The sequence below is a fragment of the Gossypium raimondii genome, chromosome 1, assembly GCF_025698545.1.
Source record: "Gossypium raimondii isolate GPD5lz chromosome 1, ASM2569854v1, whole genome shotgun sequence".
NCBI classification, from domain to species: domain Eukaryota; kingdom Viridiplantae; phylum Streptophyta; class Magnoliopsida; order Malvales; family Malvaceae; genus Gossypium; species Gossypium raimondii.
Window position 1 is genome coordinate 26,423,534 of NC_068565.1, and position 16,823 is coordinate 26,440,356.

Here is a 16,823-nt window from a genome sequence, read left to right on the forward strand (position 1 = left end):
TTCTATAAGGACTGGCACTACAAAAATGGGTCACTCTAAACCATTCAATAGACACAAGTTCAAGAACCCCAAAAGATCTCTACCAAATTCTTTAAAGAAGCTGCCAAATAACTTGAAATTTTGACGAACACCATACTCGTTTTGAAGAAAAATCGCATTCCAATTCTGTTTAATTGTGAAGAAGTTAAAAGCCGTTTATAAAGAAAGTTGCCTTTCAGTCTAAATCAACTGAAGAATAGAGGCCCAAACCTATTTCAAGAGCAAGTCAACACGACACTTGAAGTAATCCATATTCATCCAAGATCAAGTCAGATGACCCGTGAATCAAAGTCAAACATGAAAGAAGAATCAAAAGAGTTTTATTTTTTATTTTTCGTAAAAAAATCTGAAGATTATAACTTTCTTTTTGAAATTATTAATAAATTTGACTTCAAAATTTCTAGTCAACTTTCAATTTGAAATTTGTGTCAACAAACTTTTGACACACCTAGTGTGACAATCTCTACATCTTTTCTTTCAAAAAGTCAAAAGTTAAAAAGTTGTGATGGCCTTAAGAAGATCATTATTAGTGACTGTGCCATAATGTTCGAACACTACGTAGAGAAATAAGTGCAAAATATCGAGAATTAAGAAGCAACTTTTACTACAAGTGTGATAGGTCAGTTATAATATTTATATGTGTTACAATAGAACACACGAAGTATTTCGAGAATCCAATTTAAAGGAGATCGAGTAGTAGAATGAATTAGCTGAGATTAAGCATACTTATAAAGAGTCTAGCTAGTTAATGGCCAAGCAACATAGTACGACAAATTATAGAAAAGAGTGATTTAAACTAAATTATAACCTACAAGATTAAAATGCAAAAATACTAAACTTATAAACTTAATAATAAAAAAACACAGAATAGCTAATTAATATCCATGTCAACAATCGAATTAGGGATCTCAACCGATCAATTTCCTAATTGATTCAATTTTACCTCTCAATTATCATTTTATTCAATTAAGCAATTTAGTCTAATTTATTTCTCACTATAAACCCGTTTGGAGAGTTCTCCGTAGAGGAGAGGAAAAAATATCAACACAATTATTTGTCATTCTCTTTGAATTACCTAAAACATTATTAACAAAATTATTTTAAGACAAAATGTCAAATGTAATATGAAGTAGACTTTTGTTATTTTATTATGTTAAAATTTAAACGCTTAATCTATATATTAGTTCCTAAGTATATCAATTTTTCATTTTAGTCTTTAAAGCTTTTTTAGTTCACTTCAATCTCTAATGTTATCACATATTTTTAGTTTAGTCGTATGAATGTTTAGGATTTAACGATTGAAATATTCAACCAAATCATATGCTGCCATGTGATATATGATGATGTCATAATTTGAAAAACTTTAAAAATCTTTATAACATGAAAACAATTTAAAATTGCAAAATGATTAAAAATAGATAAATTTTAAAATTTAAATTTACAGAAATATAAAATATAAAAAATTTACTAAAAATTCTAAAAATATTAGAAATTTTAATATTTTAAAATTTTATAAATCACATTTACTAAGCTTGAACATAAGATCATTGTCTTTTAAAAGATATCACCTATGATTATTGCTTTATAATTCAGTCATTCGAATTTATAATCTGTAGATATTTTTAAGTGATAAATTTGGATAACTTATTTAATTATTTTAATAATGAAAATAATGTTATTTATTATTTAAATTATAAAAATATATTTATTATTTAAATAATGAAAATTTTAGAAAAAATATTTTGTTTTTAATTTTATAATTTTAAAATTTTTTGTAATTTTTGTAATTCTTTCTTTTCATTTTAAAATATTTTTAAGGTTTTTAGATGATGACATCATAATTATGTCATTGTATGATATGTGGTAGCATATGATTGGTTGGATATCTTACTAAATTGAGAATGTCTGATAATATTAGGGACTAAACTAGGAACGTCTAACAATGCTAGGGACTAAAGTGGGCTAAAAAACTTTAAGGAGGAAAAATGGTATACTTGAGGGACTAAAGTATGGATTAAGGCAAATTTAAAATTTAATCTTTCTATTTTAATTCCTTAAAAAAAATCTTTCTACTTCAGTATAAAATAAAATAATGTGGATTTTTATGAGCAGTATTAGTATTGTTCTCTGTTTAACGATAATCTGGACTGAAACTAGAATTGAACCGCCTGAAATAAAAGCAGGATTCGGGATTTAAACCGCCCGAAGCCAAAGGTTCACTAAACTGAGCTAAGATTTTTAAAAGCAACTTTTCTTTCATCTGCTTCCTGAACTAAGTTGAAAAATTGGTATTCTAGAGAGGAAAAAGAATGGAATTTGCAGAGTTGAGAGAAGCCATAGAGCAAATAGAGGTGGTGGATTCTCATGCTCACAATATTGTTCCTTTGGATTCTTCTTTTCCTTTCATCAATTCACTTTCTGAAGCAACTGGCCACGCCTTATCCTTTGCTCCTCACTCCCTCTCTTTCAAGGCAAATACACCCTCTTCTTTTTTTTCTTTTTAATTATTAGAAATCATCCCATTTTATCTGTTTTTTTTTCTGGTTGATTAGTGCTATTAAACAGATGGAGTTTTTTTTTCCGGAAAAAAAAAGAAGCTTTTGGGACTTGGGTTGTTTTCATTGAGCTGTATAAGTATTTGTGTTTTGTTTGACTTCGATTTGGGCTAGTTTCAAACGACATTCAAATTCTTTAATGCCTTGTTTCTTATATTTGTATAATAGATGGAGCCATGGAGAGCCAGTTATGAATCTTTTACTTTCTAAGCTTGTTATTAGAGATCATGGTTGGTTTTGGTTCTAAGTTTAAAAATAATACTAGAAGGGTTTACTTTTCTTGACATTTTCTGGGAATATGTTGAAAAGCTGCCGTTTGGAAATGAATAACAGCTAAAACAAATACTGGATTTTGTGTTATTTGCTTTTACTTGTAGAATAGAAGAAGACACTTTTTTCTACAAAAGTAAAAGAAAATGCAGTTTTTTAAATAACAAAGAGCGGGTTACCTTTAACTAGACTAATTATGTTATAATTGATGTTAAATTTTAACAATTTCTAAACAAGTAGAAAATGTCAATCTTCAGCCTGATAGCTTTGAAAGTTGGGCCCTATCCTTATATTCTGACTGCGTAAATTTTGGTTTTTGGCAGAGGAGTTTAAGGGATATTGCAGAACTCTATGGCACTGAGTCATCATTGGATGCCGTGGAACAGTATCGCAGATCATCTGGCTTGCAAGCCATTAGTTCAAAGTGCTTTAAAGCTGCAGGAATCTCGGCTATTCTCATTGATGATGGACTGAAACTTGACAAGAAGCATGACATACGGTGGCATAAAAATTTTGTTCCATTTGTTGGTAGGATACTCAGAATTGAACTCCTGGCTGAGGAGATTCTTGATGGAGTAGGAAACCTTCTGGATCTTCCTTTTCAACTTGATATTATATTCTGATTTAAAATCTATCAGCATACTATTTCATGGAGCTAATTCATGGTTTACATTTTATTTCTTTGCAGATTCATTAGCACACACAAACGCAATTTTAGTGAATATGTTTTTACATCTTTTTACATTTTAGAAGCATGGGATTATCTATTTATATTTAGATGAGGAGGCATAGAAGATAGCCTTATTGAGAAGTTAGCAGTTATGTTCTGGAGTCCATTTGCTGAGGGGATGAATATTCGTATCAATTTTATAATTGAGTATTATAAATTGGCAACTAGTTTGCTGAGAGGAAGGGAGGGTGATAAATAATGATATAAAACTATTAGAACTTAAAGGGAGTATGGTTGCGTGAAGGAATGAGTGGAAGATGAGGACTGTGTTCCTGATGTGACTGGTTCTATGTCTTGGTCCTTGTAGGCAACCTCAAATATATTTGGATTAAGGCTTGCTGGCTTGGTTTGGTTTGGTATAGGGAACCTGTATGCAGAGTGAATATGAAGTGGATATGTCTGTCTTTTCTTGAAAACATTAAATGGAAGACTTAGACCTGAGAGAAATATACCAGGGGTATCAAATTTGAGAAGTTTCTTTATAAGTTCTTATTGATATTCACCCATGTTTCCATATGCTGCTGGCATACGTGTGGTTGTCTGTTTTGATTTAGTGAAACTGACGTTTTCACTTTGTCCACCATAAGTTGTCCTGGTTCTATTTGCTAGGTATGTTTATACATCTTTCATATTGGTCTGTACTTATACTGGATGCAATCTCTAAGACTTATTTTTGAAACTTATCCTCTTCTATGAGTTGTGCTGACCCACAATAAATTCTCCAATGACTTATGCCTGTTGACTTTTCAGGGTCTAGTCATAATTTGCAAGGTTGAGGTCCTGGTCTAAGCTGCATCTTTGAATCCAATTACGCCTCAAGATTTCTTGGTAATATCGGGTTTTCAATAGTTTGGTTTTTTTATCATTGGTATTATGTATGTTTACAGGAGATGCCAGATGGATCTAATTGGACATTGGGTGCATTCACCGAAACATTTTTGAAAAGCTTGAGCTCATATCCTTCAGAGATGGTATAGACATTAATATGGTCATATTTTATTTGTCACAGATATGTAGTTTGAAGAAGTGTCATGCACCTTTAAGCTTTTACCACAAATTATCACCGAATGACCTTGTCATGCATTACTGAAAGACACCTATTTCCAGTGTATTTGTTTTCACGCTATGAATTTTATCTGCTTCCTATGATTGAATTTTAAAGATAGTGCATGTAACTTTGGTTGATTACCAATGCATGGTTATTGAAGTTGGGAATTGATAACGATGAACAGATAAAGAGGAGCTTACTGTTTTAAGTGGTTTCTTTAACTCAATGTTACAGTTGCAAATGAGAGTGTTGGCTTGAAAAGCATAGCTGCATACCGCAGTGGTTTAGAAATCAATCCATATGTCACCAAAGAGGATGCTGAGATTGGTCTTTCTGAAGTTTTACAAAGTGAGTAGCATTCTGATTGGATGTTCTGTATTCAGCACAGGATATAAGTAACAATTTCCTATTTCAGGTGGGAAGCCTGTATGCATTACAAATAAAAGCTTTATTGACTATATTTTCACACGTAGTTTGGAGGTTGCTTTGCAGTTTGATTTGCCCATGCAGATACACACAGTGTAAGACAGACTTAGCATTTAGATTGTAATATGTTCACGAATAAACTCTAAATGGCTCGGAAGATGAGGAAATAAACTTGGAGTCTGGTTGCATTATGAAAAGTGGTATGGGAAAAATGGTCAGTTTAAATTGAAGTTGGTAATAATTAGTGTTGGTATCTATGAGAAGAAGTGGCCTGGCTTGTCTGGTCCCCTTCTAGAAGCACCAGATACAGACAGCTCCTAGTCCTTATCCGTAAGCTATCATCAATAGCACTAAAGCAACCTGTATGCTCTTTCAGTATTTGTTTTCGCCCTCATTGCTCATTTCTTTCTTTTCTTCCCAATTAGTTTTGGAGACAAAGATTTGGATTTACGATTATCCAATCCACTTCATCTCCGGACACTTTTAGAAGATAAAAGATTTTCTGGCTGTCGCATAGTTCTTTTACATGCATCGTACCCATTCTCGCAGGAAGCTTCATATCTGGCCTCTGTTTATGCCCAGGTGAAAATTCTACTGCCAGTGGATCACTTCATTTGTTGAACTTGGTATTCAGTTTGCCATGTTATGTTCCTATCCATGTAGTTGTTTGTTCTTTCAGGTTTACCTTGACTTTGGGTTGGCGATTCCCAAGCTCAGTGTACGTGGGATGATATCCTCGGTCAAAGAACTTTTGGAGCTGGCCCCCTTAAAGAAGGTGAAAATACTCGAAGGAAATATTGAGAACCTTGTACTTTTTTTTTCTAAAGAGTTTTGTCCCAGTTCTTCAGCACAGTGAGAAAATATGAGTGTTTGTCCACAATATCCAACCAACCTCTCTTACAAGGGCAGTTGTGATATGATTACTGTTTTAACTACCGCATCTATGTTTCTCCCTGGTCAATATACTTAGCTTTTCCGTTACTGTAGTTAATTTTGTAACCTCATCAATTGCATATGCTTCTCGTTGTTCGTAGAATATGTTTCACTTGATAGTGTATAGAAGGACAAATTATGACTTCCTTTGTCACTTTGTCATATGCGATTTTGTTTCCTTTCCTTCTTTCTTCCCACCAAATTTGCCCTGAGTTGTTCCCTGGAATAAGTTTCTGTTGCATTTCACACGGGAAGCTGTCAATATTTGATATAAAAGGTCTAATTTTTCCCTTTATATGTATGCTATGTTTATTTTACAGTAATTGATCTCAAACACAAAATTGCAGGTGATGTTCAGCACTGATGCGTATGCAACTCCTGAAACATACTACATAGGTCCGTTTAAGTTATCATCCACAGACATATCATCAAATAGCTCAAGAATGATTGTTCTTCTCAATTTGCATCTGGTTTTTAATGCATTCTATTGTGAAAATTCTCATGTCGCAGTCCAATCACTCATAATGCCTTGAATATAATTTTTCTTGATGGCTCTCGCTTTCTCTTTTGTGTGTGCTTTGCGAGAGATCCAGATTCTTGACCTAGATAGTCAAACAAATTCTTGGTATTGCAAGAAATGATCAATTTTCAAGTTGAAAATTTTTGGTATTTATTGAAGATTCTGACTACACAACACAGAATTACTCTTCAAAAATAGCCCTTCAATATGATGATTGATGAAACCAGAAACTACACAATTAGATGCTACTTTCCCCCCGAATGTTTATTAATGTATAACACGTAGACAATCTGCTATGTGGATCTGTGTTTATGTTGGTTGTTTATGAACTACGCACAAATGTAAAGCTTATTTCTTTTTTGATCGAGTATGTGCCTGGCCACGTGCATGAGTTTGGCTTGAACCTTTCATTCACCATGTTGTGAGAAAAGAGACTAATTTGTTAAAGCATTGGAAAAGTATAAAGCCTTGACATATAATTCTATTTATCTGATAAAACTTGTGAAGCATAAAAAGGAAGTATTCATTAGAAAGCAATTGTTTCTTCAAGTTTTAGATCCCATAGCTTGCTTGAAGTACATTCTTTATAACAATAGTGCGAAATGTTTGACCTATTCCTCTTTCAGGTGCCAAAAGAGCTCGTGAGGTTGTCTTTTCTGTCTTACGTGATGCATGCATTGAGCATGATCTCTCCATTTCTGAAGCTATTGAAGCATCCAATGATATCTTCGCTCAGAATGCAATTCAGTTATACAAGATCAATATTGGCAGGGAACTTTTTTATTCAAAGGCTAGTGAATCTCCTAGCTATATGATAGGGACAAATGTTCCAGAGCATGGTGTTTCCCTTGTTCGTATAGTGTGGGTTGACACTTCTGGACAACATAGATGCCGTGTAAGGTTCCCTTGTCTTACTATAGATATAAATCAGTTATTCTTTGACTTTCCTTTGTCAGTATCTTAGAAATGAGGAAAACGAAAAAAATTACTGGATGTAATTTCCAGTTTGTGATGAAATTAGAGATGAATACTCTAATGTATTGAGGAAAAACTCTCTCAAAGTATATATTTCTTAGCAATATGTACAACTATATATACATGTAGGATTTAACAATTAAGGAAATAATCTCTTAATTAGAATATTTAAAAATATCAGTTGTAATCTCTAAAGATACTATTTAATAATATCAAATAATCAAATGTTCTCAACACTCCCCCTCAAGTTAGTGCATAGATGTCTCGCATGCCTAACTTGCAAAGCAAATTATGATAAGTCTTACAGTTGAGCCCTTTAGTAAAAATTTTATCTAGCTATTTTTCGGATGCTATGTAAGATAGACTTAAGTCACCACTGGCTACTTTTTCCTTGATAAAATGACGATCTATTTCGATGTGTTTGGTTCTATCGTGATGTACTGGATTTTGAGCTATGTTGATGGCCGCCTTGTTGTCACAGTACAAGGTTGATCCATTTTCGTTCAACAACTTCAGCTTTACCAATACTTTTTGTAGCCATAAAAGCTCACAAACTCCTTGAGCCGAGGCCCTATACTCGGCCTCTGCACTTGATCGAGACACAACACTTTGTTTCTTGCTCCTCCAAGTGACTTAGTTTCCTCCTACAAGAATATAATAACCCGTTGTAGACCTTCTGTCATCAAGAGAGCCCACCCAATCTGCATCTGTAAATACTTTTATCTTGAGATGACTATTTTTTGAGAAGAGAATACCTTTGCTCGGTGCAGACTTCAAATAGCACAAATTTCGCAATATTGCCTGCATATGAGCTTCGTGAGGATCATGCATAAACTAGCTTACCAAACTAACAACATAGGCTATATCAGGTTGAGTATGAGCGAGATAAATTAAACGTCCGTCGAGTCTTTGATATCTCCCTTTATCCACCATTTCGACGATCTTTGCTTGTAACTTGTGATTACTCTCAATAGGTGATTCTGCTGGTTTGCAACCTAACATGTCAGTCTCTGTTAGAAGATCTAAACATACTTTCTTTTGGAAATAAAAATTCCCTTTTTTGATCTGGCCATTTCTATTCCGAGGAAATATTATAACTTTCCCAAATATTTGATTTCGAATTCCTAAGCCAATTGCTTCTTAAACTGGGTCATTTCTTCCTTGTCATCTCCTGTCATAATTATGTCATCAACATAAACTATAAGGAGAGTGATCTTACCTTTGTGATGTTTTATAAAGGAAGTATGATTAGCATTACTTTGTAGATAGCCAAACAACACCATGGCTTTACTAAATCTATCAAACCAAACTCTGGGAGATTGCTTTAGTCCATATAGGGTTTTTTTCAGTTTACATACCTTCCCTTGAGTATCTTTATCCTCGAATCCTGGAGGAACTTTCATATACACTTTCTTCCAGGTCTTATTCTTTACATCAAACTGCTGTAAGTCCCAGTTGAGATTTGCTGCATATGATAAAAGGATCATAATCGTGTTCAATTCAACAATTGGACTGAATCCTTGCGCTACTAATCTGGCTTTGAGTCTTGATAATTCACTCCATATGTCTGAGTGAATCCTTGCGCTACTAATCTGGCTTTGAGTCTTTTAATTGAACCATCAGTCTTATACTTGATAGTGAACACCCATTTGCAGCCAACCAATTTTTGCCCCTCAGGAGGATTAACCAGTTCCCACGTCTCATTTTTTGCTAAAGCCCTCATTTATTCAATTATAGCCTTCTTCTATCTTGGATTAGTGATAGCCTCTCTCCAATCTTATGGAACAGACATAGAGAACAAAGACAAAACAAAAGCTCTATAAGATGGGGATAAGGAATCATAAGAGACAAAGTCAAAGATAGGATGTAAAGTGCAAGTTCTAACACCTTTTCATTGGGCTATTGGTAATTCCAAATTAGTAGCAGCTTGAGGTAAAGAAGACTCACCTGACAGTGAAGAGTCATGGTATAAAGTAGATTGTATGATGGCATTTTCTTTCTTGCCTTTCCTAGTGTATGTCCGTAAATCAGGCCTGTCCAACAACCGCCCACTAGTCTTCTATTGAACCAAAGTCTCTGTTGAAACTAAATTCTCCCTCGAAAGAGTAACAGAACAAGGTGTCATCTCTTCATTTTCAACAACCTCCCCCTGAAGAGATGGTTGTGATGAAGAAAAGTAGGGTTCATCCTCACGAAATGTTACATCCATACTTACATAATACTTTCTAAATGGCGTATGATAATATTTGTAACCCTACATTTGACTGCGCAAGGATCCAGTTTGCTCCCATGTCGAAGATGAACGAAGCAAACACAACCAAAGACCTTTGGTGAGACTGGGTAATCCGTCTTGCCTTGTAAGGTTTCTATGGGGATTTTAAAATCAAGGACTGGAAGAGGCATCCGATTAATGAGATAAACCGCAACCAAAATCGCATCCCCCCAATAAGGCTTTGGGAGATTCATAGTGAACGTAAGTGATCTAGCAACCTCCAAAGATGTCGATTTTTTTTTCGGCAACACCATTTTGAGCACTTGTACCTGGACAACTGGCCTGATGCAAAATCCCATATAATTCTAAATAATCATTAAATTTATTCTCGGTTCCATTATCAGTTCGCAAAATTTTAACCTTAGCATCAAACTGAGTAGCGATCAATTTATGAAAAGAACGAAAACACGAGAAAACATCATTTTTGGATTTTAATAAAAATACTCATGTCACCTGAGTGCGACAGTCAATAGAAGTAACAAGCCAACGATAACCAGATAAAGAAGTAAGGCAAGTAGGGCCCCAAACATTTGAATGAATAATCTCGAAAGGAATAGTACTTCTATTATTACGCAAAGGATAACTGTTTCTTGTATGCTTAGCAAGCTCGCAGGCATTACAAACTAAAGAGTCTAACTGAGTTCTTGAAAACAAATTAGGAAACATCTTGGCAAAAACAGTAAATGATGAATGTCCTAACCGCCTATGCCACTGAATTATCTCCCCGTTGACGTGTTTATTGTTTCCAAATAATGCTTGAGACATATTGGACGATTGATCTAGAAGATAAGCCATCACACAATCCACCACTGCCAATCGTCTTCTTGTCTGGAGGTGCTGAAAGACACAGTGATCGGGAAAAAGTTTAAGTTTACAATATAAGGCTTTAGTGATAGTACTAATAGATAAAAGGTTAATCGGGAATTTAAGGACAGGAAGGACAGAGGATAAAGTGATATTGGGAGTACAAACAACAAAACTTGCTCTAGAGATGGAGGTAAGGGAGCCATCGGCTAGTCGCACACTATCTTTAGATGGACAAGTAGTATAGTTAAATAAACTTTTATTTGACCCTGTCATATGTTTATTCGCACCGAAATCAATAATCCAAGAGTCAGAAGTAGATGGAGTAGTTAAAACAGTACTTGAGTTCGCATGATTAGACTTGGCAATCAAGGTAGAATCCAATTGAGACAAGAAGCATCGAAGACATTAAATCTCGTCTAAGGTAAAACTTCCAGTAGAAGTGGACTTATTCTCTGTTGGCATAGCGTTTGACAAATTTGCCAGAGGCCGAGAATTACCCCCTCATTTTCCACTACGACCATGAATGCAACTTCCAGCACGAATCTTTAGTGTGCCGAGGCTTACCACAGCAGTCACACGTCAAGTGATCCTTGGTAGACTTATCACCTGATGGGCCATCTTGATTAGCAAATAGGTCAGCTTTCCCTAAAGGTGGATTATAGAGCGTAACACCACGGCGACTCTCGTCCTATTGTACATAGGAGTATGCCATATGAAGAAAAGGGAACGGAGTTTGTTAAGAACTTGAAAGAAATCTGATCATACTTAGTATTCAACCCAGCCGAGAAATAAAAAACACGCCTTTTCCACCATCTTCTGAAAATTTTCGGTATCCTTGGCACAACTCGCTTGGAAATATTGATAATCAAGTTGCTGCAACAACCCACTTAATTCAGTAAAATATTTAGAAATCGTTAGCTCCCCTTGTTTTGTAACATGGACCTTATTACGAATTTAAATTCAGTAAAATTTGTTGCATAAAGTTGATAAGTCATGCCATAACAAGAGAGTTCGTTGAATCCCACTGGCTAAAGGTTGAATCAGTGAGTTCAGGTTTCGACAATTTACCGGTGAAGTACCCTTGCAAGGTAATTATGTCCATCAAGCTTCACAAGACTAATTTGCAACAAGGGATTATCGGTTGGAATCACGAGATTCTCGTCTGTAGACAAAATGCTTGGAAAAAACAACTAAACCCCCCAAAAAACTGCTTGCACAATTAGAACAAAAATACCCCAAAAATAAAAAAACACCAAATATATCATTCCCAAAAAACTTAGCCAAAAACTCACCACCACTTAGAGGAGAATGACTAGAATAGAGAAGAGAGCACAGCGACGGCGTTGGAACACATGGCGGCAGCAGGTGGAGTCCATGCGCGGTGCGTGAAACGGAGCAATAGAAGCTTGCGACAGCGCGTGGGGCCCATGCGTGGGTCTTCTGGTCACTGGAGTCTAGGGTTTTGTCGGCGAGTGGATTCCGACTCCAATGGTAGGGGCGGTGAGAAGAAAAAATAAGGCTAGGGTGGAAAGTACCAAATTTGTGTTTATAGGGTTTGCGGGAAAAAAAAAATTTTAATTAGAAAAAAAATCTCAAAAATCAGATAAAAAATCTAATATCATGATGAAATTAGAGATGTATACTTTAATGTATTGAGGAAAAAAAACTCTCTATGTACAACTATATATACATGTAGGATTTAACAACTAAGGAAATAATATCTCTTAATTAGAATTTTTAAAAATATCAGCTGTAATTTCTAAAGATACTATTTAATAATATTAAAAATCAATTACCCTCAACAGTTTGTATGAGCAAATCTTTAATTTTCAGAAGTGAATTGATCCCTCTTCCTTCTATTGATATCTAAAAGGATAAATTATACTTTTTTTTTCTGTTTCTTCCTAATTTATTTAGCATTATTCATGTCAGAAAGGATAAAAATACATTTTAGTTCCATCTCCCTAATTATCTTTTAACATTTCAGGTTGTTCCAAAGAAACGCTTTGATGATGTTGTGAAGAAAAATGGTGTTGGTTTGACTTTTGCATGTATGGCTATGAGTTCATCTATTGACAGTCCAGCTGATGAGACTAATCTGACTGCAACGGGTGAGATCAGGCTGATGCCTGATCTATTGACTATGAGGAAAATTCCATGGTACCATATATTCAAGGAATAAATAAATGGTTTCTACAATGTGAAGGATTTGTATCTGGCTAAATGGTTTCTACAATGTGAAGCATTTGTATCTGACCTTTTAACACCTTCACATATTTTACATGCAATTATATCATTCCAATTTCTTACTGTGCTGTATGATCTTTGATGGTAATCATATTGCCATGACCGTGATCATCATTGGTACAAGCTAATTTTCATTATTTCTTCAAAACAATGTCATAGGAAAAAATAAGAGGAGATGGTTTTGGCTGATATGCACCTTAGACCTGGTGAACCATGGGAATACTGCCCTAGAGAGGCATTAAGAAGGGTTTCAAAAGTTTTAAAAGATGAGTTTAACTTGGTATGTCAGGTTGTTTGTCATACTTGTCATAGGGGGTTGTATTTCATGGTGAACTAATAAATGGTATATGCACAGGAAATGAATGCAGGATTTGAAAATGAATTTTATCTCTTGAAAAAGATCATAAGGTGGTTATATATGTGGATTTGTTCCATTTATTTTACCAATCTGAGGTTCTGCACAATTTAAGAAAATTTTACATTGAAATTATGCAGAAAGGAGATGGAGGAGTGCTGGGTGCCAATTGACTCGAAACCTTACTGCTCCTCTTCTGGATTTGATGCTGTCTCCACTTTATTTCAAGAAATTATTGCTGCTTTCAATTCCTTGAATGTTGTTGTTGAACAGGTACAGATTAGAAGTCATATATGCTTGATATCTTCATTTGTTGGAGGCACTTTCGACGTTATTTGGACTTGGGTTTGAGTGTTAGATACTGTATGTGCCTGACGTGGGTATTTTCAAATTTTTGAAAGTTTTTCATGTATTTGAAGGGTCATTATAGGGTTGTATCCTGATACCCATTTCCGAAAAAAATGTAGCAGAAATGAGTGTTTAGACCCCAACACTTAAAGAAAAATGTAAGGGATGGCGCAACGTAACTTTCTATCAAACTGATCATGCGTGTGGCCCAGTCATATCCTTTATGGTCATATTTAACTGACAACTAATTTGTCTTCATTGCGCAATTTATTTGTTTGAGCATCTCCATCAAGACATGAAATAATCCAATATAAGAATAGATCGTGATCAACTTTGAGTTTGCCTGGATCAACTTGCCAATATAGGATCCAGTAGTAGTGAAAGCATCGAGTATGAGTGTATGTAATGAAGATCTTTTCTTTATGCATTACTTTCTAAAATGAAATAGAATTTGAAGATGGTTAAGTTTCTTGCTTTTCGTGTAAGTTGCTAGAGACAAAGGTCTAGTACAGTTTTTGATCAGTAATGCATCACCGATGACAAATAATTGCTTGCATATGATATAATGTAATAATTATCCATGAAACTGTGTTCCTTTTTCTTAGTTAATCTACTGATGACAGCAGAAGTTTAGTTCCTATTTAACTCGTAGTAGAGACAGAAATCATTTTTTTCTCTCTTTTTACCTTCCTGTGTATGCTGCATTGTGTTTCTTTGGAAGTGCAAGTTTGATTATTAGCTGCTTCTGTTTACTTTAGCTTTAAAATTTTGCAGTTGCATGCAGAAGCTGGAAAAGGTCATTTTGAAATAGCTCTGGCGCACACTGCTTGTACATATGCTGCTGACAGTTTGATTTTTGCGCACGAAGCTGTTAGGGCGGTTGCAAATAAGCAGGGACTGTTTGCAACTTCTGTCCCGAAGTAAGTTGCAGTTGTTTCTCTTATTTCAATCAATGCTTGCATCGCTGCCCTCATGGTCTACATCTACAGTTTCCAAAATTCTGGGATAAGCAGATGCAGATAGAAAGACATAGTGATTTAAGAATGATGAATAGTTGTCCGAACATGGCTGATCATTATGATTATTATTTTTTGAATATAGTTTAAATGGTTCGTTCAAATTTGTGTTTGCTGATGAAGGATTCATTCAATTTCTATACGAATAATACTAATTTATTCTAAAATATTCAAACTTCCAAATTAAAACTAAGTGGTTAATATAACAATGTATAGATGGTTATGGGAACACTCTTTTGCTAATCATTTGAGCTAAAGTTTGTCAAATGTCTAAATCGCAACCATGAGGCTTTCTTGCATTTCCAGCTTTTTGGAATTCTAGAATACCTAACACTTTTGACCTATTCCTCTGCCTAGGTATGCTTTGGATGACATAGGTTCGGGATCCCATGTGCATGTCAGTTTATGGCAGAATGGACGAAATGTTTTTACAGCGTCCAATACATCTAGTCAGTACGGAATGTCGAAAGTTGGGGAGGAGTTCATGGCTGGGGTTTTGGCCCATCTTCCTTCAATTTTGGCATTCACGGCACCACTTCCAAATAGGTTTATTCTATTCTTCTAAATATTATTATATTTTTGTAATAAATATAAGATCGGACTTAACCTGACTGATATGAAGGATTCTCCCCCCTAACATATATTAGAGGGACTACCTATTCAATTTCTGGCCTCACTTTCATCTACTTAGGTCCTACTTCAACTTTTATTTGTCTTCAGTTATGACCGGATTCAGCCTAATACACGGAGTGGAGCGTATCAGTGCTGGGGAAATGAAAACCGAGAGGCACCTGTTAGAACTGCATGTCCACCGGCAGTTCCAAATGGTTTTGTGAGCAACTTTGAGATCAAACCTTTTGATGGATGTGCAAATCCACACTTGGGATTGGCTGCTATAGTAGCTGCTGGAATTGATGGCCTGCGGAACCACCTTCCTCTGCCTGAACCTATTAGTAAGAACTACCTGCATTTTTTTGAATTACCACTTGGGCTACCAAATGTTTTGCACCTTCAAAATTTGTAGGCATAACTCACAAACACCTATAATATCTCTGAGACTGAGCAAAATGCACTCGTCCGCAAAGAATGCTAGAGACTGTTGGGGCCATAACTCATAACAAGATCTTCATATATATGAAAATTTCTCATCCAATGGTCATATATAGGATATTATGAATTCTCAGATGATAAGCAGTTCTCTTAAACACCGTAAGCTGTTAAGCTCTTAGTACTGCAAAGATTGAAGTTAAGATTCTTATTTTCTTTCCAACGCATTGAATAAATCGGCTAAAAAGTTATGGTAATGGTTCCTTTGACTAAATGTTCACTGTATAAATTTTTATACCGAAGTCCCTGACAACAGTGTCTTGTGTTTTATCAATGAAAAAGATGAAAATCCGGCTACGCTCAACCAGAAACTACTGAGACTCCCAACATCGCTTTCTGAATCCATAGAAGCTCTTGAGAACAACAATGTGTTGAGGGAGATGATTGGTGAAAAGCTTTTCACGGCTATAAAAGGAGTTCGAAAGGTAAGTTCCGACCATGGTTTCCAAAATGTTAATATTTTAGATAAAGTTTCAAAACATAAACTGATGCCGAGCATGAACATTAATACTTATATACAGGCAGAGATTCAGTACTATTCAAAGAACAAGGATGCATACAAGCAACTTATACACCGTTATTAAGATGCCGATGATATCGGTCTCTGTGCAGTTCCATTAGGCAAACTCTATGATCTCTGTGCTTGGTTATTCCCATTGTGTTTAAAAATGGAAATGGTGTTGAGAAATGACACGGAAAATAATCTAGAGGTTCTCAAACTTTAATCTCATTTGTTTTAAGAGGTAGATCATATACCGTTGGGTATGTTGCATGTTGTGGAGTGCATAAACCTACGTGATATTGACACTCCTCTTTTACAAGGGATTAGATCATCTATTTAAATATTCGAGTAATGAATATAATGTCGAAGATCACCTTTTAGAACGATTGTATTAACCAAGTTAAGTTCGAGTGGTATTTATGTAATTTGAGTACGGATAGCGACACTTGCACTTTTTCTTTTCTTAGGGTGTTTTATCTATTGGGTGAAAAAATATTTTTGGTTAAAAGTGCTTTTTATTAGAAATGCAATAAAGAATATTTGACTTTTATTCTAACCTAAAACTTGAGATTTAGATGTTTTTGGTTTTAAGTTTAGAAGTAAAATTATCAAATGTTTTTATTTATTTATTTATTTAAAATATAAAATTTATATTTTATATATTATCATATTA

General features: G+C 34.8%; 1 pseudogene; it reads left to right on the plus strand.

Moving 5' to 3' along the window:
• Positions 1 to 2,157: 2,157 nt before the first annotated feature.
• LOC105785494 (protein fluG-like) lies at positions 2,158 to 16,595 on the plus strand (annotated as a pseudogene).
• The last annotated feature ends 228 nt before the right edge of the window (positions 16,596 to 16,823 follow it).